Below are 15816 nucleotides of genomic sequence, written 5' to 3'. Positions count from 1 at the left end.
CTATAACATTTGTGAAGTTTCTTTTTAAGAGCAAAAACCAAAACAGCACACACTGGGAAAAACAATAGAAATGATAATTGGTTTAAGTCAGATGTCTTCTCATGAGCTCTCTTCAGTGACCAACAAAAAGATCTGTTGGTGCTATTAAAGTGGAGTTTAATTACAAGCAGGTTTGCTGTCTGGAAGTTAGACAGCATATAGATAACTCCTAATTATAAGTGCATTGAAACACTGTCAGAGGCTAGCTACTGAGGGTACAGAATCTCCTCCACTGAAGACTCTTCAGACACATAATACTTTGCACAAAGGATCTGGTTCTGCCTCAGTCCAGTAAGCTAAACCATGTCATTTCTTCCAGCTTTACTTTCCTAACTAAAGTTAACTTAGTTAAGCTTCCAAACTAAGTTTCAAACTTGCATAGTCCAGGTAACTTTTCTGTATGCCACAAACACAGTCTGACACTGGCAATAGATTTTCTCTACCGTAAAATGAAGTCCTCAGGCCAAGGTGAGTCAACCGACTAGCCATTAAAAAAAAAAACATTTAAAATAAACTCTCTTTGTAGTAGAAACTTAAACTCCCATATTTCCATATATGGAAAAGTTACTTTCAAAATACTTAATGTAAATATAATTTCAAATGTAACAATTTTATATCCTGCAGTCTGTTGTATACTAATTAAAATGAAGAGAGGAAATGTGAGAGACACATAGACTACTGAATTCAAAACAATAATTCAAGAAATTAATCCATTTTAATAGAAGTTGTGCATGAATTAAAGATGAATAATTATGGCAAAGAAAACGGGGAATCTTAAACAGTCCTTTATTTGTGTTCAAGTGATGCCCTCACTGAAGTCTTGTGATGACACCTGGAACTAACAAACACATGAATTGTTATGAAGTTTATCACCAGATTTAGTATGTCAATGTGAGTATTTTTCAGTGAGGTTCATACTAACTAGGAAAAGCAAGACTGAGCATAAACAACTAAATGACCTCACCTTCAGAGAACGTGCACGCAGGTAAACCCAGTACAGTCTCAGGGAGCAACAGTCCAACACCCTGCTTTGCTTTGCCTTAGAGATGGGATGGTCCACAAAGAGGACACAACCACCTGGCAGCAGGACAACAAAGCATGCAGGGTGCTATGGCTGTTCGAGGTGCCTCTATCCCCATCCCTCCTGGGTTCATCTCATCTTGTGCTGAGATGCAGTCAGTCTCCATGGGAACCAGCCTCTTTCCCTCTGTCAGAGCCCTGAGAGCCGAGATCACTGGCTCTGCCACTCTGTAGGTACCACTGCGAGGGACAGGAATGAGAAATGCTCCCTTCCAATATTCACTGTTTTTTCCAGCCCAATAGCTTGGTAAAGCAAGCTCTTAAAATGGGAATACTAAAAATACCTGAATCTGTTAATTTTTCAGCTTGCACGAGGGCAGACAGGTACCTCATCTAGCTTTAGAAAGTGGAGGTCAGTGCTTGAGTTAGCAATGGTCGTCCTTCCCTACTTCAATCTGCAATGAAAGATTGCATAGCTGGACACATATCTATTTCTTTCTGAGCAAACCACTTTCACGTGTCATCCAGCTTAGTCATCCAGAAGATGATAACCACAGAAACTAAAGTTCTTGCGCAGAAAGAACGCTAAACATAAATACAGAGCAGAGAGGGAAGTGGGCTGGAGTTCTTCCCGTTGATTTCAAATGACAAGAAAACATTTAGTGTGAAAGTATTAACCAGAGGGAATCAGCTGGAGAAGTCGTCCTTGTCACAGTCTGCTTCCTTGAGTAGAATACCTAACATTTTTTGCATACAGCTACTGTTCACCTCATATCACTTATTCACAGATCTACCTGTGCAAATACAACCCTTTATGGTCAGCATCCAGCACTCCTGGAGGCTAGCCTCCAGGCAGCGTATATAATCCTTGAGCATGGCTCTTATCACTGGATGGTTCCCCCATAGAAGAGCTTGAACACCAGCATGTGGGTGCACTGATTTACAATCACAAAACTTTGCACAAGGTAAAGGTACAATCTTCTAGTACAAGGTGTTGATTTTATAGCATAACAATCTTGAGATCACACCACAAAAAGCTCTTTTATCACCGAATAAATTCCTCATAAAAAACATACTGTGTGTTCACCCTCTTTTCAATGACACCGATTTTCAATAGCTATAATGATTATAAGTAGCCTTCTTTTTAGCACAGTTTCACCTGATACCAAAATTTTAAAAAAAAATCCTCATTTTTTCTGTTCAGGTTGGGTTCCTGGTTTCACTTGCCGTGACAGGTATTTACTCAATTAATCTAAGCTTACTGTCAAGCTCTGTTTAATTAATACTGTAACCAACATTTCTGACTTTAAGTACCTCAGAATAAAGCACAAAAGGTCACAGACTTCAAGGTCTGTATTCTACCAATGTGCTTTTTCTTCATAATAGCCTTTATGATATAATAGGCAAGAGATTTTTCTCTCCAGTATCTGTAAACGTACATTGCAATAACATCTATACTATGCTGAAGTATTTGTGCTGCTGGAAGTTCTACATGGAGAGAAAGAAAACAAAAAAAGGAAACAAAAACTAAACATTATTTCTATCTCTGGCATAAAACATTCACTTTGCTAGCAAAATAAACATGCATTTCACATAGATAGAAAATATATATAATCAATATAATTCCCTCAATTTTTATGTTCTGCTCTGGAAATACATTCCTAGCAATGTGATTCTTCATTAATAACATTAAAACAGAGTTACTCATTAATTACAATGTGTTAAATATTTGAATACTGTGGTGAAGACAAATTATTTCTACACAGCTATAAAATGAAGATCACAAAGGACTTCATTTACTGGTAACACTTTCCCTGAACTTTTAATTAGAACAACAGTGCAGGGTTACAAACATGGTTCAGTCCTGGGAGATGTTCAGTAGCCAGAGCAGTATGTGGCTATCTTAAATAGCCTGTTTTTTTCTTTCCTGGACCATCCTGCTAAGTACTCAGCCCCGGTTCCAGACTGGTCCTTGGCAGGAGTGCTTAGAAGCACTGACTGGCTCCAGGCACGCAAGGACATATCTATAAAACCTGTGTCACTCCTCCTCAACAGTCGGGGCAGGCCCACAGCCTGTTAGATGGGTATCCATTTGACATCCCCGATGGACACCAAAGCTCAGTATCGAAGGACACCAAAGCTGAGTATCGATGACTTCAGACAGTTGCAAGGCAAATGACCTAGGAGAAGGAGCATAGGTTGCAGAAGGATTGAGTTTAGAAAAAACTCCAGGAAATGCCAATCACGCATGGCTAGATGCCAGCTGGTACCGTGTCTCCATTTCAAGTTCGACAGTAAAGGCACTAATCCCTTTAATTACCAAACGCACTGTGCATGAAACACTTTACAAGATAACTACATTCTAGGAACTGAGCTGCAGGTACTGCAAAAGTTAACTTTTTTCCCTTGAATAAAAAAGATTGTGTAACATTAAAGGAGCTCCTGGCACTTGCTGAGGCTCTTTCCTGAAAGCACTAGCTTTTGTCTGAAGATTGAAGCCCTGATCCTGTAGAGAGTGAAATAAAACCTCCTGAAGCCTGATGGTTCTTCTGGGCAGTCCTTGCAAGATGGCAACACCGACTTGTTTTTCTTCTGTTAAAGTAACCTGCTGTGACCCATATTCAACTCACGTCTCACAGGACCACCCCAGAAGCACCATTTCCTCCACTAAGAGTTACTGCCTCTGACTCAGTAGATGATACAGAAAGCTTCGTCCCCTTGCAAGCAAATTACTTTAATTACTTTCTGCTGCTAACACTGGCAGTATGAGAGACCTGAAAGCAGATTTATCTGACCCATGCTTAGTTAGGCTTTTGTCTCCCAAGTGCAACACAAACTCCAGTGGGGCAAAGGAAATGCCAGGTCTGCAAACACAAAAGCATTAACTTCAGGCTTCAAGGGCTCACTTCCCCTACTCCTTTCTACTTCAAACAGCTTAGTGGAGATAATTGCTACTTGCAGACACTCTCCCTGTAAACCCATTTTCCTACGATCTGTAGCATCCTGTTTCTTTCAGTGTTTGCAAAGATGCTTTCAGTGATAAAAAAACAACTCTGGTATATAACTTGTGTCAGATCCAAACTGCATAGAAGAAACCTACACTGTCAAAAAATAGATATGTCAGTGAATGGTTCCCAGTCAGTCAAATACAAGAATACAGATAGGCTTTGCCTGGCAGTGCTGACTACATGTATTTACTCTCATTAGTCCATGCTATTTTCCTGTTGTTTTCCCACTGTGAAAATAGCTGTATGAATCCACAGTGGCTCTTCCAGCTGGAAATAATATATATTACTTTAAGTTTCTTAGGAGGAGCAATCATTTGTAATTTAGTCATGCTGTGTCATTCCAGGGCAAGCAATATGATCTGACACGTTGTTTAGAGTATAATGATGTAACAGAAATGGTACAGAATTATCCTGATCTTGAAAAACTGATGCCCATCAGTACATGATAGCCACCAGATATGAAACAAGGTGGGGAAAAAAAATGAGTGAAAGATAGATGTTTGTACAAAACTCACAGTGGAAAACTTTTCCCTCTTTTTACAAATGACGTGAATACAAAGGGAACCTCACTTACAGTCATAGACAGAGATTCTTCTTCACTGCAGGTGATTTTGTTGAAGATCTTTAAAGTTACTACCACCTTCAGCTAAGCTGTGTTTTCTCTGGCTGGTCTTTCACCTGAGCTCATAAAATAAGCCATAGGAAACCACAGCAAGAATGAGAAAGAAGGAAAGCAAACAAAACATCCCTGATTTGGCAGAACCATTGTAGAAATTATCCTACAGACTGAACTGATGCTAGGGAAAGGGCAGTGTGACCTTTTTTGTTGATTCCATTTTCTGGATGGGGCGTTATCACACAGCACCACTAAAACCTGATTCCCTGGAAGTTTTTTCCCTGACTATACTCACACTAATTTTTTAGCAAAGTTCAAGGTTAGGCAAGTAATATAATATCTAATTAAAGGACTCTTCAGCTTCTGGTAGGTTCAATTTTATTTCTGATTCCATTTTACTTCCTATTCCTTTGTAGTGCTGTTGCATGTGTGGGGTGAGATTGAGCTCACGTCAAATTTCAGTGTCTGAGCTCCCACTACAACAAATGAAACTCTTGTCACCAGCTGATGGGAGGCCAGCAAGTGGTGCAGATGGTCATCCACTAAGTGTCCATGGAAGGAGGAGCGGCATCACCTCCTGGGCTCTGCTCCCTAGATCTCCTTGGACTACAGTGGGTGATGAAGCACCGAGTGTGCAGGCAAACACCCACCAGTAGATACCTACGTCTTGGTATCATAATGTGCTCAGTCAACCTCATGCCTGTGTGCTCAATAGTGAGTGAACCAGTGAAGCAATTTCCAGAGGTGCTGTTTTCTGTCTACTTCTGACCTTGCTGTAGTAAACTGAAAAACTGCATGTCCAGCTAACTGTCTGGACTCTTCCACAGCCATGGGGAGAGAGGTGATTGCAGGGAGGGAAGCAGTTTGACATTACGACTCTAGTGCAGAGAAACACCTCTGAGAGGTGTTTATCTCTTTCCATCACCTCTAGAAGGATTCCCAGACAACTGGCTTTCATAATATACCAAAATTAAAGGCTAGCATGATGAAACTCACCCTGCACCAGACTCTCTGAAGCTGGCAATGGCTACAAGAACCTCACAGTAGTTGGTGGCAGAATTACTACATCAGTGCAAGGAGATCTTTCAAGTCTCCAAAGCCAGCCTTGATGTGTCCATGGGGTGTGGGAAATATACTCAAAATGTACTCATTTCTTGCTGATAGCTGTGTCAGGGCCTGATGGCTACTGATGCCACTCCAGGGAACCAGCCTTACACAGAGTGGCTAAGACTGTGAGCAGCACTGAGGCCTGTGGCATTCCCCAGCTTTGGTTTCAGTAGATAAAGCTCCAGACCTCTGAGGGCAACCTACGCATGGTGGACATGGCAGCACCAGAATGAAAGATAGTACGTACCTATGAAAAATCTTCACATATATAAAAGTGTGATAGGAATTATGACTAAGATCTACATAGTTGCTGACCCCAGTTCACTCTGAAGTCAGCTCAGTGGCCATGCTTATGTCAAAAGCATGATTTACATCTGCTCCCTGCTCCTGTCTGACCTGAGCGGTGTCCAGGTACCATAGCCAGCAAACAGTGGATGGCAGCATTCGTCCTCCACATGATGCTTCTACTTGCGACTCTAAAAGACTCATTTTGCTGTATTCACAAAATGATAGAATGGTGTACAAGGGCTACTGGGACAAGGGAAATGTGCAAGGTGTCCTCTGTCAGTTCTCTATATACGGACATTCACGCAGTGTAAATTGATAATAGTCCCTAGTAGAGAATACACTGATCAGTATATGAAACATAACTTGATGCTTCTCAAATGTTGCAAGCATGTATAAATAAAAAGAGGAAGTGTACAGACAGATATGTCATCTAGACGTATAATATTACAGCTTTGAGATCTCTGGTTGTGTTAGCTGTATTTACTGCCTATAAGCAGTCTTTCCTGTTAAGTATATTCATTGCATCTTACTCGAGCCAACATTGCTCAATATTCATTAAGCCTACAAATTAAATGTGAAGAATTAAAATTGGATAATCTCACTATCCTGCCATCTGTTCCTCAACTTGAAAGTACCAGAGCATCATGCTGGGTTTTTTTTTCTCAAATATTCATTGCAGACAACAAACCACTATAAGCACCTCAAGGCACACAAGCTTCAGGACGGTGCCCAGAATCAGACTGTTTTATGGCAAAAGCTTTGGAACCATTGTAAATTCAGCAAGAACACAAAGAAGTGTTTTCTGCTAAACGCACCCGAAGCTGTGGTGGAAAGGGTCTGCACGGTACCGCCAAAAAGGACCGCTGGAGGGTGGCGGCTTTGCTCCTGCAGAAACCCGGGGGGTTGTGGGGCAGGCAGCAGGGCCGGCAGCGCAGGCAGGAGGGCTTTTTGTGAACAAAGTTAAGTGCTAGCAAATCTGAAAAGGTGGTAATATAACATTAGCATTCTTCGTCAGCCTGCACGGAAGGAAATCAGATGGCGTAGTTACAGCTCTGGCACAGTTGTTTTGTTAAGTCGATGCAGCCAGAGTGATTCTTTTCGAACATTTGGCTAGCTAGAAGTTTTCCCTAAGTTTCTTGTAATAATTCAGTTTAACAATGAAGATACTCAAATAATCATCTCGGTTACCTCAGTAAAAAACCTTGGTATTATTCTTTGATAACTTTTAGAACTAACTTCAATTTTTTGAACCTCAGTACAAGCCATTGATGATAATATTTGGTATCACCTCATATTCCCAGAGACTGGAGGAATGGCTAAGGGAAAGGCATACTGCCTTTCCATAGTGATTATCCAAAGGATAATTAAAATGCAGTTAAAGTTAAAATACAGATGAAAATTTTCCTATCTAGAAGAGGTAAACCAGGCCATCAGTATCATATGACACTATCCCTAGAGATCCATTGCCTGATGGGAAATTCAGCTCCGAGGAGAGGGCCAATAACAGTCTAATTTTAGTGCAGAAGTCATTTTTTTTTCCCAGACACAGAGTAAATGAAGGCTAAAGGGGCATAAAGGCCATCTTTGTATTCTCCTTTTTGAGCTGTCGTAGCTGCAGATCTGATTATTGCTGTAAAGGATCACCTTTGATAATTGCAGCAAAGGATCACCTTTGCTGAGGGGTGAATTTCATCCTGATGTAGAGGCTCCAGCCCTTGTTCCAGTGATACAAAAAGGTACAAGACACTGTCAGGAAAGGTGAGTGACCCCTATTAAAACAAATAGACTATGCTGGGTACTTGGAATTCCCAGTAACTTTTGTTACTTTTTTTGTGGCTTCTGTTACAGCAGGATTCACTTTTTGATCTCTGCAAAATCCTCTTCTGAGCTCTATAAATCCTTAGTATCATGATGACATAAGATTAACTGCAGTGAAGCCATGATAGAGCAATCTCAATTACTGGGAAGGACCTGGGTAAGAAAGGTTAATAGGAACAGCTAACGGAAGGCATATATGACACCGAGCAGTAGTAAAATATTGTTTCAGAGGTATATGTCATAGAGAATCTCTGCCTGGGTTCCCTGTTGATGTCTGCCTTTGCCTGCCCATTCCTACAAAGGCAGTAAATTCTTGCGTGGTTTCCTTTAAAGCCGCTATCTGTAGTAGTTTAAAGTAATTTTAAATCATGTCTGATGGATACTTAAATGATAGTGCAAAGATTTAGAACAGATGTAACACCATGTTGGTGTTTTAAAGAAGTTAAAAAAAAGTCTGCTCCATTAAATGATTTACAAAGAGAATAGAAGGTCAAGGAACTTGTTCCTATTGCATCCCCGTAGTCTTAAGGTCTATTACAGTCTGAAGTCTCAGGCAACTTAGAACAAAACCAAACCAAACTGTACAGCAGCTAATTGCACCTCAAGGCATTTTTTAAAGGTTACAGCTGGTGCTGGACAGGAACTGGGAGATCTGATGCACCATAGAGATCGCAGGTGCTGGAGCTGAACTTTGCAAGTTGAACTGCAAACTGTTGAGCTTTTTATTTGTTACAAAACAACAATAACGAGAAGAAATCTCCTGAGTGAAAAAGGGGTCCAAATAAATAAACTTATTCACTGGTACATTTCAAATTCTAGGCTAAGGCACATAAGTACATTGCTGTGTATTTTGATAGCATCTAAAACAAGACAGGGAAGCTTATTCAAGGGAGTACAAATTACTGACAGGGAAGCTTATTCGAGGGAATACAAATTACTGGAAGCATACACTGTGTTCTGACTCGTTTTGTAACCTCATGTGAGGTGCTCAGCCTAGATACCACCGGTCACTTCTTGGGGCAAGATCTTGAGTAATGCTGTAAAGGTAAATTGCTCCTGTGAAGGAAAGGGTCATTTAAAAATGCACTGTCAGTTTGTAGCTTGTGGTGTGCAGAGGGCTGTTTATATGTGTGTGTTTCTGTGTCTGTCTGCCGAGGTGGGGAATTTTGACTCCTCGGGAGTCTTACCTAAGATAACTGTATATGTTTGCTCCAAGCGTCATCATCCTGTGCAGCAGCAGATACGCTGAGATGCCAGAAGCAGTTACCCCAGTTATCAGCTACCCTGCCCATCCCTCTCCTAGACATTGCCACCTCCACAGCAGGGATGTTTGAGAGGATTGTGTACCCAGCCCGAGCCACCGGCATTTTTATCTACATTCTTTAGCATAGCTGAAATGTTACAGTATGCTGGGCTGTAAATACAGCAGCATGGATGCAGCCATGTGGTTTGCTCAGATGTCCCTTCAAGGGCAACTGAGACCTGCAGAGGAGAGGCAGCAGGAGCATGACAGGGGAAAGCTGCATTACTGGCCTAGCGAAGATTTGTTCACCTGGCACCCTGAAACCTTTGCTGTGTGAGGGTTTGATGCCACCATTGCAAACATAAGGGATTTGACTCCTATGTTTCTGCTACATCACCCTCAAGGGAGTAATGTACAGCCACTTCAGAGCTCTTAACTAGGTCCAAGGACTCTCTGAGCTCTTGACTGGGAAGGAGCAGGAAATAGTTACAGCATCCCATCTGTTTCCCCGACACCGCTTGGTATTTAAGATCGATAAACACAAATGTCCAATTCAACGTTTCTTGCTGGTACCTTTCAGCTGTGTTCAAGTTTGATGTTGCCAGGTTGGCCCCAAAGGTTCCTGCTACAGTCCTTTCAAATTGCTTGCCAAACAAGATGAATAGCTTCGTGGACAACCTGCAGAGCCGTGGAAAGTTAATCAATGCCTGCCTTATTCCCCAAATGATTTATGTGCTTTCACAGGTAGTGCGAAAGTCAATATCCAAACAGGAGACCATTGCCACACGTTGTCATGTCCTTCTCAGCAATTGTTATGATTTGCAGATGGCTTTTACTTCCCCTGCTCTTTACAGCAAAGCAAGTCACGTACTGTCAGGCTCTGCCCAGATGACATGATGCATCATGTTTCTTGTAGACCCCCATGGCTAAATCTAGAGAAAGCAGGCATTAAAAAATAACCAAATTCAGAGGAGGATGTTGATAAATGAAGAGACACCAGCCTCAGTAGGTTAGGTAAGAACCTTGGATTGGCAGGCAATTAGAAAGAAATGACCGCCGATGAAATTCGTCTTTCTTAACTTTAGTCCTGCAAAAGTCATTTGGTCTAAACTAAGTATCTGGAATGCAGCCTCAGTTAATGGAGAGACACATCTCTTCAAAATGTGATCTGTGCCTTCATCAGAACATGTCTTAGATGGGAGAGATGAATTACCTGTTGAACATACCCATTCTTCCATATGGGCAGCAGCAGGAGTCTCTGACCAGCTGCCAAACTTCTAGAAAGTTAAAGGCTGTTCCCAGGACTTCCAGCAACTCAGGGACAACCATGTACACATTGATTTAGTGTAATAGTCTCTAAAGATGTAGGAGCTAAAGTTTCATTTCCAAGGATGGTTTAGGTAGCAAACCACATCACGGCCTTGTAAATCAAGGAACTAAGGCTCCTGTTTGCCTGCTGCCTCTGAAAGTGGGATCCAAGCTCCTAAATTGCTTGATCCTTTGGGAAATACAGCTACTTCTGAAAGACTTTGAAATTAATGGCCCTTGCACTACGCTGCAGCAGCTTCAAACAACATGTTGAATAATCTGATAATTTGATTTTAACTGAAGGATGAGTTTTTGTTTTAACTTGAACTCCAACAAGGAATATATTTCCTGACCAAAACAGTTTCATAATTTTCAGATAAAACTCTCAATAGGGACTATCAAGTTATTCTCTATAATTTCAGTTCTTGATGGAATAAAATGCCTTTTAAAATGGTAATGCTCTATGTTGTGAAGCACTTTCTCCCCCTTGTATCCTGTGGGAGAGGATGGTGCTCTTAGCTCCTTCATTCCTCCACGACAAAAGCCCTGTGCTCTGAAGCATTAATTTTTGAACTATGCAAGTCTGTATACCAGTTTGTGAAGTCAGACTCAGACTGAGGTTTGTGCAGCCCATTTCAGGAGCCTTCTTCTTCCAAAGGCATGGTGGGAATGAATTTTTTTAGACAGAGGCTGTACCTAAGCTTACATCCTTTATGAATAAGACTAATGTATACTATAGTTATGTATGCCCAACAAGAAAGTTTCAAGAGCACTTAATCACTAGGAGTTGTTGCCAGGTTTATGGATCTCAAGGTTTGCCAGGGTGTTTGCGGTTTGTGTTTTAATTTAGCAGCACTGAATAGTAAGTGCTTTCAGCAGCTGCTTACTGAGAAAGCACATCTAGAGTGTTGCACAAGGGCTAAATGTCACACAGCTTTTTGTACTTACAGCAATAAAATCCTGAAAATTAGTTCAGAAACTGCAGTCTGTCAGGACTTTCAAGTCCTGCAATCAGAGACTAAAAAGAATAGGGAAAAACATGTAGAACAATACAAAAACAAAGGAAAAGATAAATAATGATCGTGCCGGCATAACCAGATCAGATGAGCCTGAATAGGGATATAATTAGAAATCATATATAATTTCAAATACAAATGGAAATGGAAAGACGTCAGGATAGAAGAAGAAAACAGAATAAGAGCAATTGCACTGTCACATGCTCTACCCACAATGCACTACATGGCCAACAGACTAAGGACCCAGGAAAATATTAGAAGTGCTCAATCACACTGATGAACATATTCAAGAATCTGTGGAAACACTCCTCACATTACCAAACCACACTAGTCACCAATTCATGCAGCTGCTAGATCTTGGGAGATTAAACAGGTCATAAGGGATTAGGAATAAGGGACAAAGAGTTTGTATGTGAAAGCATAGAGAACGTACACAGACTCTCTAAGGCTACAGATATGAGCAAACTCAGTAAATAAACTCTCGTACAGATGGTGAGAAACAGAATTCTCCAAGTAACAAACACCAAAAAATTCACAAGGAAAGATAGTTCCAAGTATGTGCAAAATGCACAAATCCAAAACAGGAAATTAAAAGTAACGGAGACTTTTGGAGAAAAACTTGCTAATAGTTAATGCTCAATATATTGAGTCATTTGCAATAACTATGGCTAGGGAAATCATTATGCCATTGTTTGCAGACAAGAAAAGCCAAGTGAAAATGTACCATACCGAGGAAGCAAGCAGTGACTCACAGGAAGAACTTCAAAATAATGTCGTGCTAATTAAAAATAAATGGTTGGTAAGACCAGGTTGGCACTAGGTACAAAGACAAAGCAACAGCATCTACACAAACGCAAACTGAATGCCAAACATGCAATGTAGGTTACAGTATCTTAGTGAACACATGAAGTTTCAACAAAGCAGCATCAAATTAAGTGATACAATAGCATGATCATTACAATGTTAAGATGAGCTCAGCCAGAGCACAACAAGGAAAAGTATGCAGACTGGAGGATTAGACAGTGCGAGCAACTCAGAAATAATGGCTTTCACCTAAAATTAATACATTCATGCACTCATTGGTACTAAACCTGGATGAATTGTTCACACCACAGACAAAGAGATTCATCTGTCCAGGCTGGCAGGCTGTGAGGCACCATGTGGCACCATAGCACTGCTGTTGTCACATGAACTCATTTGGAAATCCAGGCCAGGCCAGACACATCTGAGGAAAGCAAGCTATTTATGAAGTTGCTATTTAGCCATATGTGAGAACACAGGCTTTAGAGTAAAATAGTGAACTTTGGAAGGAGAAATGATACATGCACTGTTTTGCATCTCTCTCTACCCCCACCATATTTGAACATCATCAGCATCTAAAAGGTACATAGAAAGATTAATCTTATTTTTGCTTTTCTTTGAAACCTTTTAATTCATACTGATAACTTAAGTGGGAAAACACTAGACTGTTCCTGTTCTCCCAAAGTCATTATCTTTGAGAGACAATAAAACAGTAAGAACAGGCCAACAGGGAAAAGACCTGTGTGTTTTACGCGTGTAAGCGAGAGTTCATCTTTAAAAAGGCCATATTAACATTTTTTTTTTAACTATATTTGTTCCTCTTTGTGACAATACTGAACACTGCCAGCTGAAATGACACCAGAGGCAGCTGAAGTGACCACTGCAGTGCGTCAGCTGAGCTGGCCACAGCAGTAGGTCAGTGCCAGTGTCACAAGTTGTTTGGTTTGGATGGCGGTATTTTTAAAACCAATGAAATATTAAATATACCTTACTGGGATATTCCTTTAAAAAAAAACAAACCAAAACCCCAAAGAAACCCAAAAACCCAAAAAACCCCACTTCTCAAATATTGTATAATAGAAGAGGAAGAGGAAAGATGACTGATGTACCCAAAGAGTAAAGGAGAAGTCTCCAGCTGGTACCTATCCTTGTACAAGATACATTAATTTTTAGAATCCTGAAGTATCTTCTTGGTTTTCCTTGTTTGTTTTTTTTTTAACTGTTCATGCTCCTACATTGCATTGTATAAGACCCTTTAGATGTTGCCTGAATTCTAACTCTTGCAAAAGTTGCTAGGTCATGTACAATAGCAAACAGACAAACAAACAAACAGAAAATCCATGGTTTGGATAGATTTCACTTTGCAGAGAACAGCAATGTGAAAGACAAAATGTTAGCTTTGGCCAGACTCAATCCTGGAGTAAATCTCCATGTTCAGCAATTGAGCTGCTCTCAGGATCATTCAATCCACTGATGCCAGAGCTTACTGTGGCCTGGGTACAATGATGTTCCTGACCACTTAGATGTCATTTCTGTGCATTGTCTGCTACTTCTACTTTCACAGACCATCATGGAAGCCAAGTGAAACATTATTTTGAATGAATGAAAATCCTGATATAAGGAATTCTCACACTGAATGTTGCCACAAAGGCAGTTCCAGAGTGCACCTACCTACTAATAGCTCCCTGCAGCTCCCCAAGCCACAGGCAGAGGTAGGTGAACTTTTAGTGTCTTCATTGCTTTCTTCCACCTCAGGTTCACAACAAGCACCTTCCCTTCTTTTTTTTCCCTAATCTGGGGCATCTAAGATGAAAACCTACTCCATATTATGGCTTTGCAGATTTAAAGAGTTAATGCTTTTTCCCTCAGCATATGTGACCTTGCAATGTAACTTCTCAAGGTGGAACGAATGGTGGTTACTGAAAATACAGGAAGATGCTACATAGATTTCCAGACCCTTTATTCTAAATTTTCCCATGGATGAAACTCTGCTGCTAAGTGAAAAGGTTCATTTAAGAAAAGTATTTTGTAATCGTTTGGGTAATGGTAACATGATATCTAGCTGACTTAAAAGGTCACATTTGTGACCATAAAGAAAGAATAACATAAATGCCCATGTGTACAGCTATTTTAACAAAAATGTCTCTCTAATGAAACCCGCTTAGAGAAATGAAACACAGTGATTGCAATGAAAGTTTCAAATCTCATTGCAATCAAAGGGCATAAAAATTCCAGCTCAAGTTAAAGTGAACTTTCCTCCAGTCATGGCTAGATAAATCAATTGCATATTTATCACCTATCTAGTGATACTGCTGTCCTGAGAGGTAGCAGTACAGAATAGTGCCATATTAAATGTACAAACAATGTGCTGATTACAAACAAGAAAGGTTAGAGGAACATCATTTCCCCAGAAACATGAGATCAGGAAGTCCAAATTTCCCATTGCCCTCTACCAAAGAAAAAAATTGGCTATTACAGCCACAGAAAAGTAGTATGTTTTGTGGAGGGAGGTTACTAGGACACTTTATGTATGCTATATTTCTGTCTTCTCCTGCTTAAAATGTTTTTTTTTCAGTTAGGAGATGGATTGAGCAGTTCTGGTTTGAGTCACACTCTTTTCTCTCTTTCTTTTTCACAGAACAATTTATTTGCTGTTACCATGGAAACGATTTCATCTTTCCAATAGTAGGATTCCAGCCCTGCAGTCTTGGTTTTGTCAATATAGTGTCCAGCCCCTAACATCCCTCCTTTATTAATGTCACTGTTAGATGAAACTATTTACCTATGTCAAGAAAAAAAATCTTTAAGACAGTTTCTTAAAGGGATTTTTTTTTTTTTTCTTTTCATGGCCATTAAGTTTGAATACTAAAGCTCTCATTTAGTTTCTTATCCTATATGGATGTGATCTGGAAACATAACACTACTCCCTTCTCTGTCCTATGTGGGCAGAATACCACTGTGTGACCTGGCCTCTATTCTGAAAGGGCACAAATGGGCATAAATGGATATAACCCACCAAAAGAAGAAGGTGGCTTTGGCCCAGTCCCTTGCCTGGTTCAGCATGGCAATCAACACGGCATGGAAAGGAGCAAGCTGCAACCAAGTACATTTGTAGCAGCAGGATATAAAGCCAATCTCCTCCATAAATGGCCTGTGTTATGAGCCATAATCTGATTTTACAACCCAAATTATGACTGGACCGGGCTTTGGTTGCCCTGGTTTCTTTGGCCTACAGTGTTGTTAGTACTTTAAGGCTCATTAAACATGCAAGTCTAGAAAAGTTTGTGACGTTTGCTTGGAATCATTGGATCAGGAACATTCCTGTGATGGAAAAATTTAAAGCCTCAAAGAAGTTGACAACACTTGGAGTGATGGCTGTTAATTACAGATTCAACAGTATCCGAGTAAACCTCCATCTTCTATCATTTCTGCTTTCGTATAAGGTCAGAAACATAACATTAATAGCTTTTAAAGTGTAACAGATCATACAAAACTTAACTTTATTATTTATTTCTTCCTCTTTTATGTGAGAGTAAGCCTAAGAAGATATTT

This window comes from Nipponia nippon, unplaced genomic scaffold (genome assembly GCF_047370975.1).
Source record: "Nipponia nippon isolate SJK-2023a ecotype South Korea unplaced genomic scaffold, ASM4737097v1 scaffold_1, whole genome shotgun sequence".
NCBI classification, from domain to species: Eukaryota; Metazoa; Chordata; class Aves; order Pelecaniformes; family Threskiornithidae; genus Nipponia; species Nipponia nippon.
Note: the sequence above shows the minus strand (reverse complement) of the source record.